Raw genomic sequence first — 18,195 nt, forward strand, 5'->3', positions numbered from 1 at the left:
ATGAATCGGTTAGTTTAATTGTCATTCGAAATATGTAATTCCCCGATAACTTTTTCGGAATATTAAATTCCGTTTAAGGATTATAGTCAATACTCGACATAAAAATAAAATTGCCAATGAAACATGTATCAACCACGCACAGACCACAGTACGTTGATGTTCGCAAAAAGGTCATTGTACGGCTACCAATTTTCCGACCGTGCAAGAATCTCATGGGTAGTCAAGGTCGTAAAAAACACTCGTCGTCGTCGTCAACTGTAAGGAAAACCCATACCGTATACCGTATAGATCGTCATCTGTGAAACAGATATTCCTTAGCGGTCAACCAACTCGTGATAGCGTCCATAAAAAAGGGATGACTCCAATTTTACAACTGAAAACCTTTGGTTTAATAGTTACCGTGTAAGCAGCTACCCTCTTTCAAGCAAATTATGATAGAAAATCACTTAATGTCAGGCTCCTCACAGGGACATAACGTATGTGATGGGGTTAAACATTAACGCCGCTTCTCCCTCCATGCACTGTGTAACCTTTTATTTGCTATCACATTTTCGGCAATGAATAGCACAGCAATATCGAAATCTGTGTGTGGTACATTCACAGCAATCTTAAAAAAATGTGTTTTGTTTCTTCCTTTTTTGCTTTCCTCAATTTGTTAAGTATTGAATGCACTTCATTCGTGTAAAGTCTGCTTGTCTTCGGTGTGTAGAACTAATCAGTGTGCTTGTCTTGTGTAGAACCACTCGGTGTGCTTGTCTTGTGTAGAACCACTCGGTGTTCTTGTCTTGTGTAGAACCACTCAATCTGTGTGCTTGTCTTGTGTAGAACCACTCGGTGTGCTTGTCTTGTGTAGAACCACTCGGTGGGCTTGTCTTGTGTAGAACCAATCAGTGTGCTTGTCTTGTGTAGAACCATTCGGTGTGCTTGTCTTGTGTAGAACCACTCGTTGGGCTTGTCTTGTGTAGAACCAATCGGTGTGCTTGTCTGGTGTAGAATCACACAGTATGCTTGTCTTATGTAGAACCATTCGGTGTGCTTGTCTTGTGTACAACCACTCGGTCGGCTTGTCATGTGTAGAACCAATCGGTGTGCTTGTCTTGTGTACAACCATTCGGTGGGCTTGTCTTGTGTAGAACCAATCGGTGGGCTTTTCTTGTGTAGAACCACTCGATGTGCTTGTCTTGTGTGAACCACTCGATGTGCTTGTCTTGTGTTGAACTAATCGATGTTCTTGTCTTGTGTAGAACCAATCGATCGTGGAATTTGGAAACAAAAGGTTGCATGCTCTTTAATTCAATTTGTGTTACAGTTAAATATGTTAAATAGAGAAGTCTGTTTATAACTTGTGTCTCGTCTAATTTGTACTTATGCAAATAGAATATGTTTAAACTTCATTAAAATACCATGCACGCATATTTGATCTGGCTGGAGAAAATTCATATGTGTGTAAAAAGAACATAGTTCTGTCTCTTCATTTGAGAAAACAAATTGATGCTTGGTGATTACTTAGTTTGCTTTCAGCGGTAATCTTGTATAAAGGTCTTTTCAATAAAAACAAAATATTTTTTTAATGTTGTATGATTGAAAAATCAGCAAACAATTTATGGTTTCTGACCGATAACTTTGGTTACATTGAACAAACACGTTTTTTTCTTCTAAACAATTACTAAAATAACCATAAAATACATTTCAGATTGCTAATAAGCAACCAATTGTGCATTTATATGAATCTTTGTCTTTTGAAACTTGTGTTTTGGTTTCACAGCAATACAGGAGTTGAGCCCGTTGGTTCTAAAAATAAAAAATAGTTTGAAAAGATAATGAAATCAGAAATTCTGGTTTAATATGATATAATATTGTTAGTTAAGCAGTTTCGCCCTAAATATTAAAGACAATCTAGACAAAGGTAGTGTTTTTACCTGCTATTTATGATGTGCAAAGGCATACTTATTTGCCATATAGCTCCTACTGTAATTATATATATCAAATACATTTTAAACTTTGAAGACTGAAAATAATGTTTGTGATAGAAATGAAATAACTTGATTTTTTTATTAGACAATCTATCTGTCATGTACATAGACATTGTTTAATTTCATTAACATGTATTCATATTGGTTGTAGTTGTGTTATATTTAGAATGATCTGAAATTAGCATTGCGTTCAAAATCATGTACAATTGTTGCATATTTCCATACATTATTTAAAAATTCAAATAAATTGTGTTATACTTGTCAATGATATTAAATATAGATCTACACAGACTATTGTAACTGCATATAAGATTAAGGTATAGGTTAAATAAGTTTTAGTGTTATCAACTAAAATTGTAAGAGATAAATTTGTCCTGGTAAAATATGTCCGGGCGGACACATATTACTAGTATAAAAAGTCCATGGTTACAGAATTTACTAGTATTTTCAGTCCGATGTTAGTAATTTATGTCCCGGGACTAATTTTCCTAGGAATTCAAGTCCATGTCATTAATATTCCTAGGTAAAAACAGAGACATATAATGTTCGAAGTGTGTATTGAGAATTAATATTAAAGAAAATTACAATTAATTTCTCATTTGAATAAAGCTTCATTCATGTGCACGCAATATGGAAAATTCCGATTTTATTTCGTGGGATGACAATCTTAATAGTTACGACTTAGATATACTCCTAGTTGAATAAACTGATAACGAACTCTTTGTTGATAGTGAAAAGGACGAAAACATAAGCGAGAGACCCACCAACAAAAACAATTGACAATACTGCATACATAGATGGATATGTGTGTCCTCGAAGCAACAAAAAATCTATAAAACATTGAAGTGGGAGCCGAGGTCATACATCAAAGCAACATGGAAGACATTATTTAAAAAGTATTTTATAACCTTGTTTCCACGAGACAATCATTTGTAGTGGTTTTTGTCTTTTAATCATTTGTAGCGGTTTTTGTCTTTTTATTCTGGGGTAAAGAGATGGCAATTTAAAAGTTAGATTGTTTATGTGTATACATATACAAATCCTTGGTGTAAATAAAATCTTTTATTATCAAATATATATATATATATATATTTTTTGCAGTCACCATTGAAATGTCCTCAATACGATTTTAATTTAAAAATGAATTAGGTTCATGTTTTGAATGAGAAGCGTAGTCTGAAACGACAATAGATGCATGAAGCTCATTCATAATATTACGACCAGCAGAAGGTTCCCTTTACTAGGAAAATTTTACTCCTTTTGTAAATTTACTGCATTCGTTCATCTTTGGCACCCTAAAAAGAAGAAAAAAACAATGACTTCAGAATAGGAGAAAATAAACAACTTTGCCATAAACAGAATGAAAAATGAATAAATTGTCAACAAAATGCAGGCTATAAATTTCATAGTGCACAAAAAAGAAGGACTGATTTAAGGAAATTTGTCCATGAACAATTTCAATATTTAGCCAGTTTAATAAAAAATTTCGGGTATCAATCAGAAAAAATCGCCACATTGTTGGAACAAATTTTACGAAAATAGTCTTATTTTCACGAAACAACATTTGGGAGTACTATTAGCCCATAAAATTATATATTTATAAAATTATATATTTATTAGCATATTTCCAAGTTTTAAGAAAAAAATTGGGAGATCAAATGGTTTCTACGGCAATAGGTGAAGTAAAATGGGCCGAGTTTTAACTTTGTTTGTATTTGATTAATCTCATCATTAGAACACATTTTATCAATAACATATTATTAGAATTAGTTTTTTGTAACTTTTAAATATACTTGCATGCTTTAGCTGTGAAAGGTATCGGCATTATCCATTAGAAAAATCGTGAGGCGTAGAACCTTTTTCACAACAATAGCATGTTTTACCCATAAATCCATCGGATTAATCGTCTTTCCGGTGGCCACGTCATTTCATTGGCTGTTATATAGACTCTACTAGAGTTGCGAATCTCTTGTATTATATGTCTCTGATATTGTTAAAGAGTTGTGCATTGATATTTTAATAAAGTTCATGTCCCCAGACTAATTTTCCTAGGAAATCATGTTCTTGTCATTAATTTTAAATACTCCTATGTAAAATCGTCCATGCCCTTTATTTTAAAAGATAAATATAAATGTTATGTTTTAATATTGTTTAAAAGTTGTGTATTAATATTTTAATAAAATTTATGTCCCCAGACTAATTTTCCTAGGAAATCATGTCCATGTCATTAATATTCCTAGGTAAAAAGGCCCATGTCTTTTTTTTAAAGGAAAAATAGTAATGAATCAAATCATTTACATTTAAAAAATGGAAATTTAAATGTAATGTTTTAATATTTTTTAAGAGTTGTATTTATATTTTTTATAAAATGTATGTCCTCAGACTAATTTCCTAGGAAATCATTCAATGTCATTAATATTCCTAGGTAAAATCGTCCATGCCCTTTATTTTCAAAGGTAAATATAAATGTTATGTTTTGATATTGTTTAAAAGTTGTGTATTAATATTTTAATAAAATTTATGTCCCCAGAGTAATTTTCCTAGGACATCATGTCCATGTCATTAATATTCCTAGGTAAAAAGGTCCATGTCCTTTATTTTAATAGGAAAAAATTAATGAAACTTTCCAATCTTAACTAAGAAAATATGGTTTTGTTATTATTCTTTTCAATAATTGTTATAATATAATAAAAATTACTAGAAAAACAAGTCTTAGGACAATTTTTCATAGGAAAATAAGTGACAGACATATTTTAATAGCTATGGACTTATTTTCCTAGGAAAATTTGTCCTGGGACTTACATTCCTAGTAAAATAATGGTCATGGACTTGATTAACTAGGAAAAAAAGTCTGGCGGACAAATTTTACTACCGGACCAAATTTACTGTTACAACATGGCTTTAAGAATCAATTAATTGTAAGCATTACTGTTAATACAGTATATCCATTGTCTGTCCATTCTTCTGAAAATTTTCTCTCCTTGAAACCACATGGCAACTTTGAATTAAAGTTTATTTGGATAATATTTCAGGTGTTCAATTTTCCTGCTTCTTGTCTTAAAAAACTAGCTAAAATTTCTGACTATGAAAAGTTTAGAAAAGGAACATTTTGAAATTTTGATAATTAGTTAATCAATTTTTCAAAAACTAAAAATTATTTAAGTCATTGAAATGCTTTGTTTTAAGTGTTTACGATGACGTCTGTGGTTGTCTTAATGTTGGCAATGTTTTTGTATTGTAAATTAGAATGTCGAGCAAATTGCGACTATTTCTCTAGATATCTTTGTTCGTTATAGTCTATAATTTGTAGATATAACCCTTCGTCTGTGTTCGTATATCCATGATAGATGTAGTTTCAACCACATCAGACAAAGAATGCCGCTCAGAACCCAGGGGCTTTGTTTTGAAGTCCGATTAAGTTTTACTGTTTGTGGCGGTCGCTATATAGGTTAGCGACCGCCATTGACAGAAATGTCTCATTTGACCAACTACACAAGTCCCTGTGCTCAGAACGGTACTTGGAACCTATTTGGATTTGCAATAAAGTGTAAGATTGTTTCAATGTTGAAGGCTTCAGGACTGTGAGATGTGACGAGATAAAAGTAGCAATAGGTACTTTGTTCTTTTGCAAGTAGTGATTTCCTTTCACGACTTTATTGACCATATCCCTTCATTTTCATTATGACAGAAGGTTATGTGCTAGAGGATTTCATACAGGAATTATTATATCTTATCAACGAAATTGTTGATGAAAATATAATAAAATAACTAGCAGTTAGAAGGTATGTGACTCACACTGTTCTATAGTTAAGAAAATACTAGTCAACACAAAGAACAACCATTCAACAACAAAAAGCACGACTTTGACTGCACAAAACACCTTTTCCATTACAACAATGTTTTGGAGGGGACAGGGAACGGAACTGTCAATTATAAAAAAAAAACGTATTCCAGTAATTCGTTAGTCATAAATAACGTGTCTACGTATTATCGACCTTTTCAACACAAAACAGATCAAATAAATTGATGTGCATAAATCATACGAACAAAATTACATTTAGTGATTATATGGGTTTCGCTCGTGTACTGTATTTCTTACAAGTTTTTCCACTTCTTGAAACAAATGGATAAAGAAATCAATAACTTATTCTAACAAACATATTATGTAATAAGCTATCGCATTGATTTAAACCAAATATGCTACGTGCTGCATGACATTTTACAATAATCTTTAAAACACATTTTTCCAACCAAGCAGCCAATTTTTATGATATGTCTAAAAACCAAAAATCTGTATAAGACTAAAAAGTTCAAAAAATCTCAAAATCTTAATTAAATATAATAGCACCCCTTTTGACAGCGGAATTCGATATTTTCACGTCTTGTCTTGATTCTCATAAGATTACAATCCGTTGTATATACCAATGATGCCAGCAGCCACTTTTTTCAGGATACTGTTGGTTTAATAAAAAATTGTACAATTTTAAATCGTTTTTTTTTCCGTTCTTTTTCTCGCTTTTTTTTTAGTTCCTTATGATTAGGAGGTACAGAAACAATGTAAGAAAACATAATAAAATAATCTAAGTACAACTACCATAGTTAATAATTGATTTAAGTAAGTTGTGATGAATTGTGTTATATATATTTCCATTGAACTGAATAACAAAGATGCAATGTACGACAGAAAAACTAAATACAGTCTTTCCATACACTCGGCATCCCCACATATCCCGTATTTCACTTAAAACCATTTTTAATATCTACCTGCCTATACATCAAATGAAAACATTTAGATATGCATGTAATGTGAATCTTTTTTTTAGTGTGAACAAGTATTTTCTATGAAAATCCTACGTGGACTATTTTGTACTGTTATGTGCAGGATCTGTTTACCCTTCCGGAGCACATGAGATCACACCTAGTCCAAATAATTATGACGTCTTGAAAGGCTATTTTATTTTTTTTTCTGTGACGCTTTTTGGTGGGGTTCGTGTTGCTCAGTCTTTAGTTTTCTATGTTGTTTTTTGTGTACTCTTGTTTGTCTGTTGGTTTTTTTTTTAGCCATGGCGTTGTCAATTTATTTTCGACTTATGAGTTTGAATGTCCCTTTGGTATGTTTTGCCTCTCTTGTACGGCATGCGATATTACCAATTTATTAATTCAAAATTGATTTGCTTTGGGTCAAATGTGCTAGAACAAATAATTGACAGACAACGAAAACAGCAGTGTACAGACGGGCCCGGACCCCAGGAAAATATTTAAGTGGAGAACAGCTTCGGTCAACACCTTTGAACTGAGCTAGGTCTGGTTCGAAACTTTGCCGTAGGGACTTGACGAGGGGTACCGAATGTGAAGTTGATATGAAAAATACGTTAAGGGCCAACTTTGAACCCCTGTGGTGTCCAGACGGGCCCGGATCCAAAGAAAATATTTAAGTGAAGAAAAGCCTCGGTCAACACCTTTGAAATGGGCTAGGTATGGTACTTATACTTTTTTATGTTCTATTCTTACATTGTTTCTGTACCTCCTATAATCTTAGGGAATTAAAAAAAAAACGTGAAAAAGAAAGGAAAAAACGATTTTAAGGTATACATTTTTTTTTTCATTTTTTTATCCCCGAAAAAAGTGGCTTCTGGCATCATTGGTAAATAGAACGGATTGTCATCTTATCATGACAAGACGTGAAAGTGTCGAATTCCACTGTCAAAGGATGTGCTTTTATATTTAACTAAGATTTTGAATTTTTTTCAACGTTTGAGTTTTATACAGTTTTATTGGTTTTAGACAGATCATAAAAATTGGCCGCTGGAAAAAATTGGCTGCTATCTTGATTGGCTGCTAAAATTGGCTGCCATCTTGAGTCTGGTTGTTTACTTAATGAGATAATTTGTTTAGAACATTGATTTATATAGTTACTACTATATAAATCCTTGTTTAAAAGATAGAAAATACATTCACCAATTTCTTTTAATCATACTTTGTTAACTTTCATGCAATCAAAGTGACATTAAAAAACTGTAGTTTGAAGAAAAACAGATTTAATCATGGCCAAAAGAAATTAACAACAGATCACAAAACAACATCAAAGACATCAGGTTATTCGGTTGTACGCCAGACGCGCTAATCTGTCGACGTCTTCCTGACTTTTTCTTAATATTTGAATATGCGACACATTCAAATATTAAGAAAAAGTCAAGAAATTATAAACGATTGGAATGTAGGGCAATTTTTCAGTTTTGCGATAAGAACTCATTGTGATAAAAGAAGAAAAATAGCAACGCAGTTTACAGTAAAAGAATACTTCAAATTCTAGTTAACTTTTCAATTGTAATTACTAGTAACAAAATAAGGTAAGGCCGAGTACAAACGTTTGGAAATCTAAATATATAAAATTTTATGTTATCTTCCTACAACCGTAACAAACCATTTGATATGATGTAAGTGTCAGAATTCGACGAAAAGTTCTTTTTGATATCGTATGGGCAATGTATAAATGAATGGAGAAACTAGAAAGTAAATTGCAAAATTTTACTTATTTGTAAAAAAATCTTTCATATCAAAATACACAATATATATACATCTGTACAACACGATAATAATGAATGAAAATACATAAAAACACTAATAACACATTACATAACATATTACATAATACAATAGCTTGGCCTAGAAAAGGGGTCAACTAAGCCAAGCCAAAAATGTCATAGTTAGACAAAACAACAAACTTCTAAGTTAAAAAAAGGAGTTGAAAAAAGGGGATAGAGGGAGGGAAAATTGATAAAATCCCAAATAAAATCTTGTTTACATAAATATCGATCGTGTTGATTATCAAGAATGTGTAAAACTGTGACGTGTGGTGTAAATACTGCAACACAAGATCTAGTGCAGGGGCTCCCCAAAGGGAAAGGCAAAAGTTAACCCTTATGGAACTGAATTGTTTGCCGCAAACTTGCAGCAGACTTGCAGCAAGCTTGCGGCAAACAAAAAAGTTTGCAGGAACACAGAAAATAGTGTTTGCAGATGTTTGCCGCTAGCTGCAAACTTCCGGCAAACATCGCAGGTGTTTGCTGCAAGCTTGCGGCAAGTTTGCAAAAACATCAATGTTTGCCGCAAGATTGCAGAAAACTTTGACCGTTCTATATGTTTGCCGCAAGATTGCAGAAAACTTTGACCATTATATATGTTTGCCAGAACATTGCAAGAATTACACAATATTGACTGGGCATGCCTAGTTGGCACTTCCTGGAAGCTAACAATTTGAAATTGTGTCTAGGTCATGTTGATTGTGTTTGGAAAATGCATTTCAAATATAAGGGATCAAGGAGTCATTTTGGTTCAATAATATAGGGGTATTCAATAGGTAACTTTGTAAGTACAAATAATTCATAGAACTGCATGTTTTAATAAAATAATTAATGTAACCATCATACATAATTAAGAAAGCAACTATATATATATATATATATGTGTGTGTGTTTGAAAAACTTTAGCTATTATAATGATGGTAAATTGAGGTAAAATATTTAAAGAAATACATTTTAATATTTCATATAAAACTAAGTTAATCTTACATGTATTTGTAGAAAATAAATAATTCTTGTATAAAGCTTTTTGTGTAAAAAGATATAATTAGAAAGTCTCTAATGTTATGTAACTTTTGATATATACTTATTCACATTTTACATAATTTGGGGTTACTATTTTTGATGACTTTTAGAATACTTATTTTTATAAGAACAGTTTCTATTGGTTAGATCTCTTTTACCTAAGTATTAGATGTGAAATTCTTCCTATTTGACACTTAGCGATATAAATAAGGTTTGACAGCTTAAACTCTTAGAAGTATTTCCTTTAGCAAATATATTAATTCTTTTCTATTGTTCACATAGAATTCTATCTAACCAAAATAATCGGATTTCCCTAATGGTCATAAAAACAAGGTATTTAGTAATTAAAAATAGTAACCCCAAATTATGTAAAAATGTGAATAAGGTAAAAGAGATCTAACCAATAGAAACTGTTCTTATAAAAATAAGTATTCTAAAAGTCATTTTGATTGGTGAATAAAACAAGTCCAACCAGCACGTGTTCTTAGGGTTTAAAATAGGAAACCCTAAGGAATCAAACATTACTCTTATGGTTGGACTCGAAATAAACATATATAGACATCTTTGTTTTATTCACCAGGTTCGTAAACTTATAAATTTGTTTAATGAAAAATATAACGTAACCTTATTAATCTTTTAATGTAACTATTTTATAACAGAAATCTTTCTTTATTAACGTTACCATAAATATCATAATAAACTATTTTAATTAATTAATGAAGTATTTTGATAATTGTTAATTCAAGTTCATTTTAAGAATCAAACTCTTTTATTTCATTTTAATGTATTTTGATTAGATTACTCTTATGGTTGGACTCGAAATAAACATATATAGACATCTTTGTTTTATTCACCAGGAGGCCTCGAAAGAACGCGAACGACAGTCCCCCAAATTGTCGTAGTTAAAATAGTGAACAGAGACTATGTAAACACAAGAGCGACGACAACATTAACCTTCAGCGGGAGAGGGGAGGCAACTGCCTTAGTCTGTCCTGCCCCCTCTTTCCCGCATAACAGAAATGGTGGAGGCAAGTGGAAAGATCCACGGTACCTGTAAACTGATAAGTTTCCCAAACAAAATGATATCCAACGGACTTGTATTATCAACGTCGGAAAAGATACAGAAATACGTAATATATATTATAATGGAGAATGAAGAAAGGATAATGGAGACAGGAGAATGGAGAAAGGAGAACGAAGAAAGCAGAAAGGAGAAAGGAGTATGGAGAAAGGAGTATGGAGTATGGAGAAAGGAGTATGGAGAAAGGAGTATAGTGAAAGGAGAATGGAGAACACAGAACGGAGAAAAAAAGAATAAAGAAAGGAGTATGGAGAAAGGAGAATGGAGAAAGGAGAAAGGAATACGCAAAACGGAGAACGGAGAAATGTGGCCCATGATGGAACTAAATTTTGGACGTAGTTTTATTCTAAACAGTGGACTTTGAAATTAACTATATTGTTTCACAATTTGTGTATATATTGTATATATGTTCTATGGTTAAAAAAATATGTGTTTCTTAAATAGCAAGTAAGTTAAAGTTAATGTTAAAAATAAATCGAATAGCAAATAAGTTTAAGTTAGAGTTAAAATAGATAAAATAGAAAATAAGTTTAAGTTAAAGTTAAAATAGATAAAATAGAAAATAAGTTTAAGTTAAAGTTAAAATAGATAAAATAGAAAATAAGTTTAAGTTAAAGTTAAAATAGATTAAATAACGAGTAGGTAAAAAAAAGAAAAGATAGAAAGTATAAGTTAAAGTAAGTAAAAAAAAAAAAAATCGATGTAAGAATTAGGTTAAATTAAATATGGAGTCATTGATAAAGCTAAATTTGAAATGTCTAAATTGAGATAAACGATTATATATGAATTATTATAAAAAAACATTTAATTTGGAAGACTTTAAATGGCAAATAAGATACTAAAATGATGATGACTGATGTAAAAGAAAAGAAAGAAATATGAGATGAGTAGTAAAATATTTATAGTTTACTGAATAGAAAATACAAAAAAGTAACTTACAGTAACTATTATATTGAAATGTAATATATCTTAGAAGTTAACGTTCAGGCGGTTCAAATTCATTTAACTTCAAAGAGTAGAAAGAAATACCCTTGTTTATATGAGAATCGTAAAATAATGCCTTAAACTTTAACCTTCAAAAGATAAAAGTACATAAAAAAATAAGATCTGTAAGAAGATGTTGGTTGTTTAAAGAATTAAAAAAAAAGAGCAGAAAATGCCGAGGTTAGGCACAGTGTCCTATAAGGAACAAATATAGATGAATAAATAAAGAGAAATTTAAAGAGAAATGCACGTGTAAAAATGAATAAATGTTGGTTGATTGTTAAAATTTTTAATGGTTCTATAGCGATTACGATAAAATGTTGAGTAAAACATGTGTTTTAAGGTTCCCGTATGTAAGAATTTAATGTTAGTTTAATCATAAGAATTAGTAGTGGACGCACTAACTAAATTAAGTGCTAAATATGTTGACCTAGCTAGTCATCATGTAAAACCTTGATTAAGCAAACATCATGTATTTTAGCATAGGCAAATCTTTATCCATAATGTAAAATCTTAACTGTAATCAAATGTTTTAGAAAACTATCCATTGTAAAACAAACAACAAATCCGACTAAAGTAATATAATATAATAATGAGGGTCTGACGTACAGTAGTTCTGGAGTCAGAGAAAAGTACCCAAAAAAATGAGCATACTCCAGAGAGAGGAAATGACTCGGGTATGTTTGGAGTTCGAGTAGACCTCCAAGAAAAGTGGGCGTACCACATATAAGAAATAGAGAAAGGAAAATAATAATGATAATAAAAAAAACACCAACGCTCTTACAATAATGAATAAAAGGATCTGTAAATGTAAAACATTTAAGATAAAATTGTTTTATTAATAAAAAAAAAACCCCAGCAACAGAATAAGAATATCTAAAACGCAATAAGTCATCATGGTCATAACAACTTGTCTAACCGATATATCCAATATCAACGGATCATAAACCACTAAGTCATATAGCCAAATCCAGTTAAGAAAATATTAAAAAAAAAAAAATCGTTTTTTAAAATTAAAACAAGTTTAAGAAGAAATAAATTCGAATGTAAAATTGCGGAGCAATTTCTTCGAACAACAGGGATATATAATGATGGTAAATTGAGGTAAAATATTTAAAGAAATACATTTTAATATTTCATATAAAACTAAGTTAATCTTACATGTATTTGTAGAAAATAAATAATTCTTGTATAAAGCTTTTTGTGTAAAAAGATATAATTAGAAAGTCTCTAATGTTATGTAACTTTTGATATATAAGTATTAGATGTGAAATTCTTCCTATTTGACACTTAGCGATATAAATAAGGTTTGACAGCTTAAACTCTTAGAAGTATTTCCTTTAGCAAATATATTAATTCTTTTCTATTGTTCACATAGAATTCTATCTAACCAAAATAATCGGATTTCCCTAATGGTCATAAAAACAAGGTATTTAGTAATTAAAAATAGTAACCCCAAATTATGTAAAAATGTGAATAAGGTAAAAGAGATCTAACCAATAGAAACTGTTCTTATAAAAATAAGTATTCTAAAAGTCATTTTGATTGGTGAATAAAACAAGTCCAACCAGCACGTGTTCTTAGGGTTTAAAATAGGAAACCCTAAGGAATCAAACATTACTCTTATGGTTGGACTCGAAATAAACATATATAGACATCTTTGTTTTATTCACCAGGTTCGTAAACTTATAAATTTGTTTAATGAAAAATATAACGTAACCTTATTAATCTTTTAATGTAACTATTTTATAACAGAAATCTTTCTTTATTAACGTTACCATAAATATCATAATAAACTATTTTAATTAATTAATGAAGTATTTTGATAATTGTTAATTCAAGTTCATTTTAAGAATCAAACTCTTTTATTTCATTTTAATGTATTTTGATTAGATTACTCTTATGGTTGGACTCGAAATAAACATATATAGACATCTTTGTTTTATTCACCAGGAGGCCTCGAAAGAACGCGAACGACAGTCCCCCAAATTGTCGTAGTTAAAATAGTGAACAGAGACTATGTAAACACAAGAGCGACGACAACATTAACCTTCAGCGGGAGAGGGGAGGCAACTGCCTTAGTCTGTCCTGCCCCCTCTTTCCCGCATAACACTATTATGAAATTGAATTTTGTATTTAATGTCACTAACTGTATCATGTTTATTAAAATTAAATTCAATTCTGTAATGCAATTATTACCTAGCTTTATACCCAATACACATTGGAGATTTATCCTTTTTCATTTCTTAATACAGGTATATGATGTCATTTGAGAATAACCCCTGCCCCCTTTTTCAAAACTCAAATGCATGTATGTATTTCCTTAAATCTTTAAGTTTGCAAGAATTCTTTCAATAACTGTTTGTATACAGGCAGGAATTCTTTTCAAAATGTTGCTGTGTAATTTGAAAGAGATAAATTGAATGTGTCTACACACATGACATTGGTATATGTGTAGTTCCTGCAAGTTTGCCGCAAGTTTGCAACAAACAATTGCCGCAAGCTTGCAGCAAACAATTGCCGCAAGCTTGCGGCAAATCTAATTTGCATAATTATGTTTGCAGAAAGCTTGCCGCAACCTTCATTTGCATGGTAAAATGGTTGCGGCAGGTTTGCAGCAAATGTTTGCTGCAAGCTTGCGGCAATGTTTGCTGCAAACTTGCTGCAAATGTTTGCCGCAGGGCTTATTTTTCGGTAAGGGAAATTAGAATAAAACTAAAGATTTCCGTCATCTGCATAAAATAAGTTATTAAAATAACTTGCCTTTAAGGATGATCGTAGTCAACTTTCAGAGTTCTCAGATGTACATCTAATACAATCTTTTAATGGGTATAGTCATGAAAACTATCACACTGAAAACTTGCAATCGAAAATTGACACGTAGTAATTTCAACGTACAGCACTGTTTAATATACAGATAAACAACAGTCCAAATCAGCAGAGTATCCGACCGATAGGTTTAGACACGTATGACACGAATTACATCTATTGCCGCAGACATGTCTATCAGGAATAACCGGAATAATGTTTTTTAAATGGTAGACCAAAAAATGCAGAACCAATTTATATAATATTAATGTAGGTGAACATCAAAATATACAAAAGAGAAAAGCAAAAACAGACAGGTTGTCGTTTGTTGGTGTGGTTCATACGTGTTTCTAGTTTCTCGTTTTTTATATAGATTAGACCGTTGGTTTTCCTGTTTGAATTGTTTTACACTAGTCATTTTGTGGCCCTTTATAGCTTGCTGTTCGGTGTGAGCCAAGGCTCCGTGTTGAAGGCCGTACTTTGACCTATAATTGTTTACTTTTTACACATTGTGACTTGGATGGATAGTTGTCTCATTGGCACTCATACCACATCTTCTTATTTATATTAAATCAAATTTCCCTGAAGAAAAAAATGAATGAAAGCGAAGGAGGTAATCCTTAGAAACCGTAACAGATACAGACAAAACAAAATCATGAAAATATTGGTTTAGATATTAATGCGACTGTCATTAATCTCCTTTTCCAGACAAAACGCTGTAATATCTCCGTGATTGGCAAGGATAGTTCAAATAAAACAGTAAGTACCCATATCAAATACACGGAAATCGTGAAAAAAGAAAACAAAACGAGATAATAAAAAATTGGGACACAACGACCAAAATTATATTGTGACCAGAAGAAAACAAATGGATTACATTTGCGCGCAGCTTTTGGTTACATTTGTGCGCATTCATTTTACAGGTAATCCCGGGTGAATACAGCTAGATTATATTTATTTATTAACTATCATTTATTTATGTAACTATTTACAGGTACCCCTTCCGTTAGTATAAGTTCCTTGTTCACCAACGAGGAGAAGGAAGAGAGGTTTCCAGCAGGATATGTTCATTTTATTATGCACAAGCACCAAGTCCTGGAAATTTATACAGATCATAGTAAAATTGTAAAGCCATAGCAAATCCGATGAGTAATAGTACCGATTATACCTGTAGGCTGAATATTTGAAGCTAACTGATTTAGGAACATTAATTCATTCAAGTTCTCTGAATTTATTCTGGTATTATCGGAATTGCTCCATCAGATACTCAGGTTTTTTTTTCTTTCTCATTTCTACGTACAACTGCTTATGTTTCAAGCCTTTTTAGTTTCAGATATTTGGTGGTTTTGAAATTTTGATAATGTCAAGAATACAAAAACATGGATAATCACTTAATTTTTTTTTTTTTTATAATTAATATGAAAATATATAATTTGAAATTATAATTACATGTATACTCAAAATGAATAACTATCGACTTATTTATCGTAAATTATCTTTATATTTACCTGTATTACCCGTAAAATGAATGCTGGCAAATGTAAACAAAACCTGCGCGCAAACGTAAAAAAATGTAATCCCCCAAATGAGCATTTCATGCGTATTTTAGACTAGACAAAATCTAATTGAATCATCAGGATGATCTGCAAAGACTGTCGATTGTAATATAACCAGATATAAACAGAAATATAAATAAAAATAGACATAAAAGCACGTGCAATCGTTTAACGACAATATTTCTAGGGCTGGTAGATTTTATGCAATAATCTAAAAAAAACTATGTAAAATCTTGTTTTAGCTGTATAAGAATGATTATGATTTGTGGCCGAATCAGTCAACTAAAAGTTGCAATAGTTACTGTAATAGTAGCAGTGGCTGCCTTGTTTCATTTTTCACATTCTTTTCTTTTCTTTTTAATAACCTAACATGCTTAGCATATGCTTAACTCATCTTCAGCTAAGTGTAAATTAAAGGTCGCATGCATACGGAATAAAATGATGTTAAAATATCTACTTGCCAGCCAACAATACATCAGTGTTGTTTAGCTTATTTTGACAAAATTGAATCAAACTGACTGCTACTAGTGAAATTATATTTCAATATTCTACTTTCAAACAATACAAAAAAAATGTGGGTTTTTTTTGTCAGAATCGTTGTTAATACCCCTTCAATACATTTATGGAAAAACATGCATGACTGAAATGATAAAATAATATAAACAGTCAATTACTCAAATCCTTGAAAGTTGGAGATGATATTCAATTTTACAATTTTGTCACTGGAGATTTTCTTGCAAGAAAGTTGCATATTTTCTTGACAAAAGTAATCATTGATCTACAGGCTGGAGATACACTAACAGTCCAGTGGCAAAGGTATTGCTCTATTAAAGGTCTCACATGAGCAGTACCTGATAACATGCGGGAGAAAACATCAAGAAATAACGAACGCTTGACTCATATGATGGCGTACTATTTACTAATCCAAAAATAATGTGACTAAACACAAACCCCGTAGGTTAAGAAACATGAAAAAGATAATTCAATGGATCAGGTTTGGTACATAAAGGCACAATTCTACAAGAGTATTTCTATGTAAGATGTTTTACTTGTCTTCAGCTTTTACTTTAATAGTGATTGATCAAGTTTTCAAGTGAGGTCAGAAATGTTCAAGCTTTATAACACCAAGACCTATGCAAAATTGATGTAGGTGAGACTTACTTAAACAGTGATTGATAAAGTTTTTAATTGAGATCAGAAATGTTCAAGCTTTACTACCACCGAGACCTATGCAAAATTAATGTAGGCGAGATTGAAAGTTGACTTTCAATTGAGCCAGTGTGTAAAACAAATTATTTAACAAACTTTTCTAAATTATTAATTGTTTGTTGAATTTCCAATTCACTACTTTTTAATAACATGTAAAAACTATGAATAACGTTAATATAGAGGAGATAATTTATGGCTATTGCTCAAAAGCTAGAATTAAGATTTGTTTTCACCAGCTTATAAAATGATATTGATGGCTAGCTATCTTAACATCCAGTGTTAATTAAATGCACATTCAGGACGAAAACATGTTAATGCGATATGAATATGTACACCGCTTTTTACTAGACAAACACGAGTCCGATTTTGAATGTGCTAGCTCACACAGTAACTGTCCACAGGAATACATGTTAGCCTAACCGGATACATTATACTAGCTCCCAAGTCGTCCAATTTTTGCCCTTACGCCTTACTGTCGCTGGCAAATAAATATTTCAAATTCATAGTTTACATTGATATGCAGTACAGTTGAAAATTATGATTTTATATTAAAATTAATAAAAGATGCTTACATGTTCACGTTAAAAAAAATATCGTTTAATGGGCAGGCAATCATGAAAAAAATAGTATTAAAATCTGTATTTTTAAGCATTGAATTGACTTTGACATTTTTTGGTCAGTCCATTTCACAAATGTATCCTTCCGTCATTGATTCGTCACTACAGGGATAACTACTAAACTTGTAATCAACCAAATGCAAAATAAGCCATGGGTAACATTTGACCATTTTTAATCCACCTCCAATCTACACCAGGTTTGTATCTGTCAATGTTACGACCTCCAACATGGTAATGTAATCCTATGAATAGAAAGAAAAAAAAAATTGAAAATTCGCTGAGACAATGTATTGTGCATTTTCAAAAATTGGGACAGTTGAATTAAGAGATTTTAGTGTAACAATTAATGACATACTAATG

Source organism: Mytilus californianus, unplaced genomic scaffold, assembly GCF_021869535.1.
Source record: "Mytilus californianus isolate M0D057914Y unplaced genomic scaffold, xbMytCali1.0.p SCAF_31, whole genome shotgun sequence".
Lineage (NCBI taxonomy): Eukaryota > Metazoa > Mollusca > Bivalvia > Mytilida > Mytilidae > Mytilus > Mytilus californianus.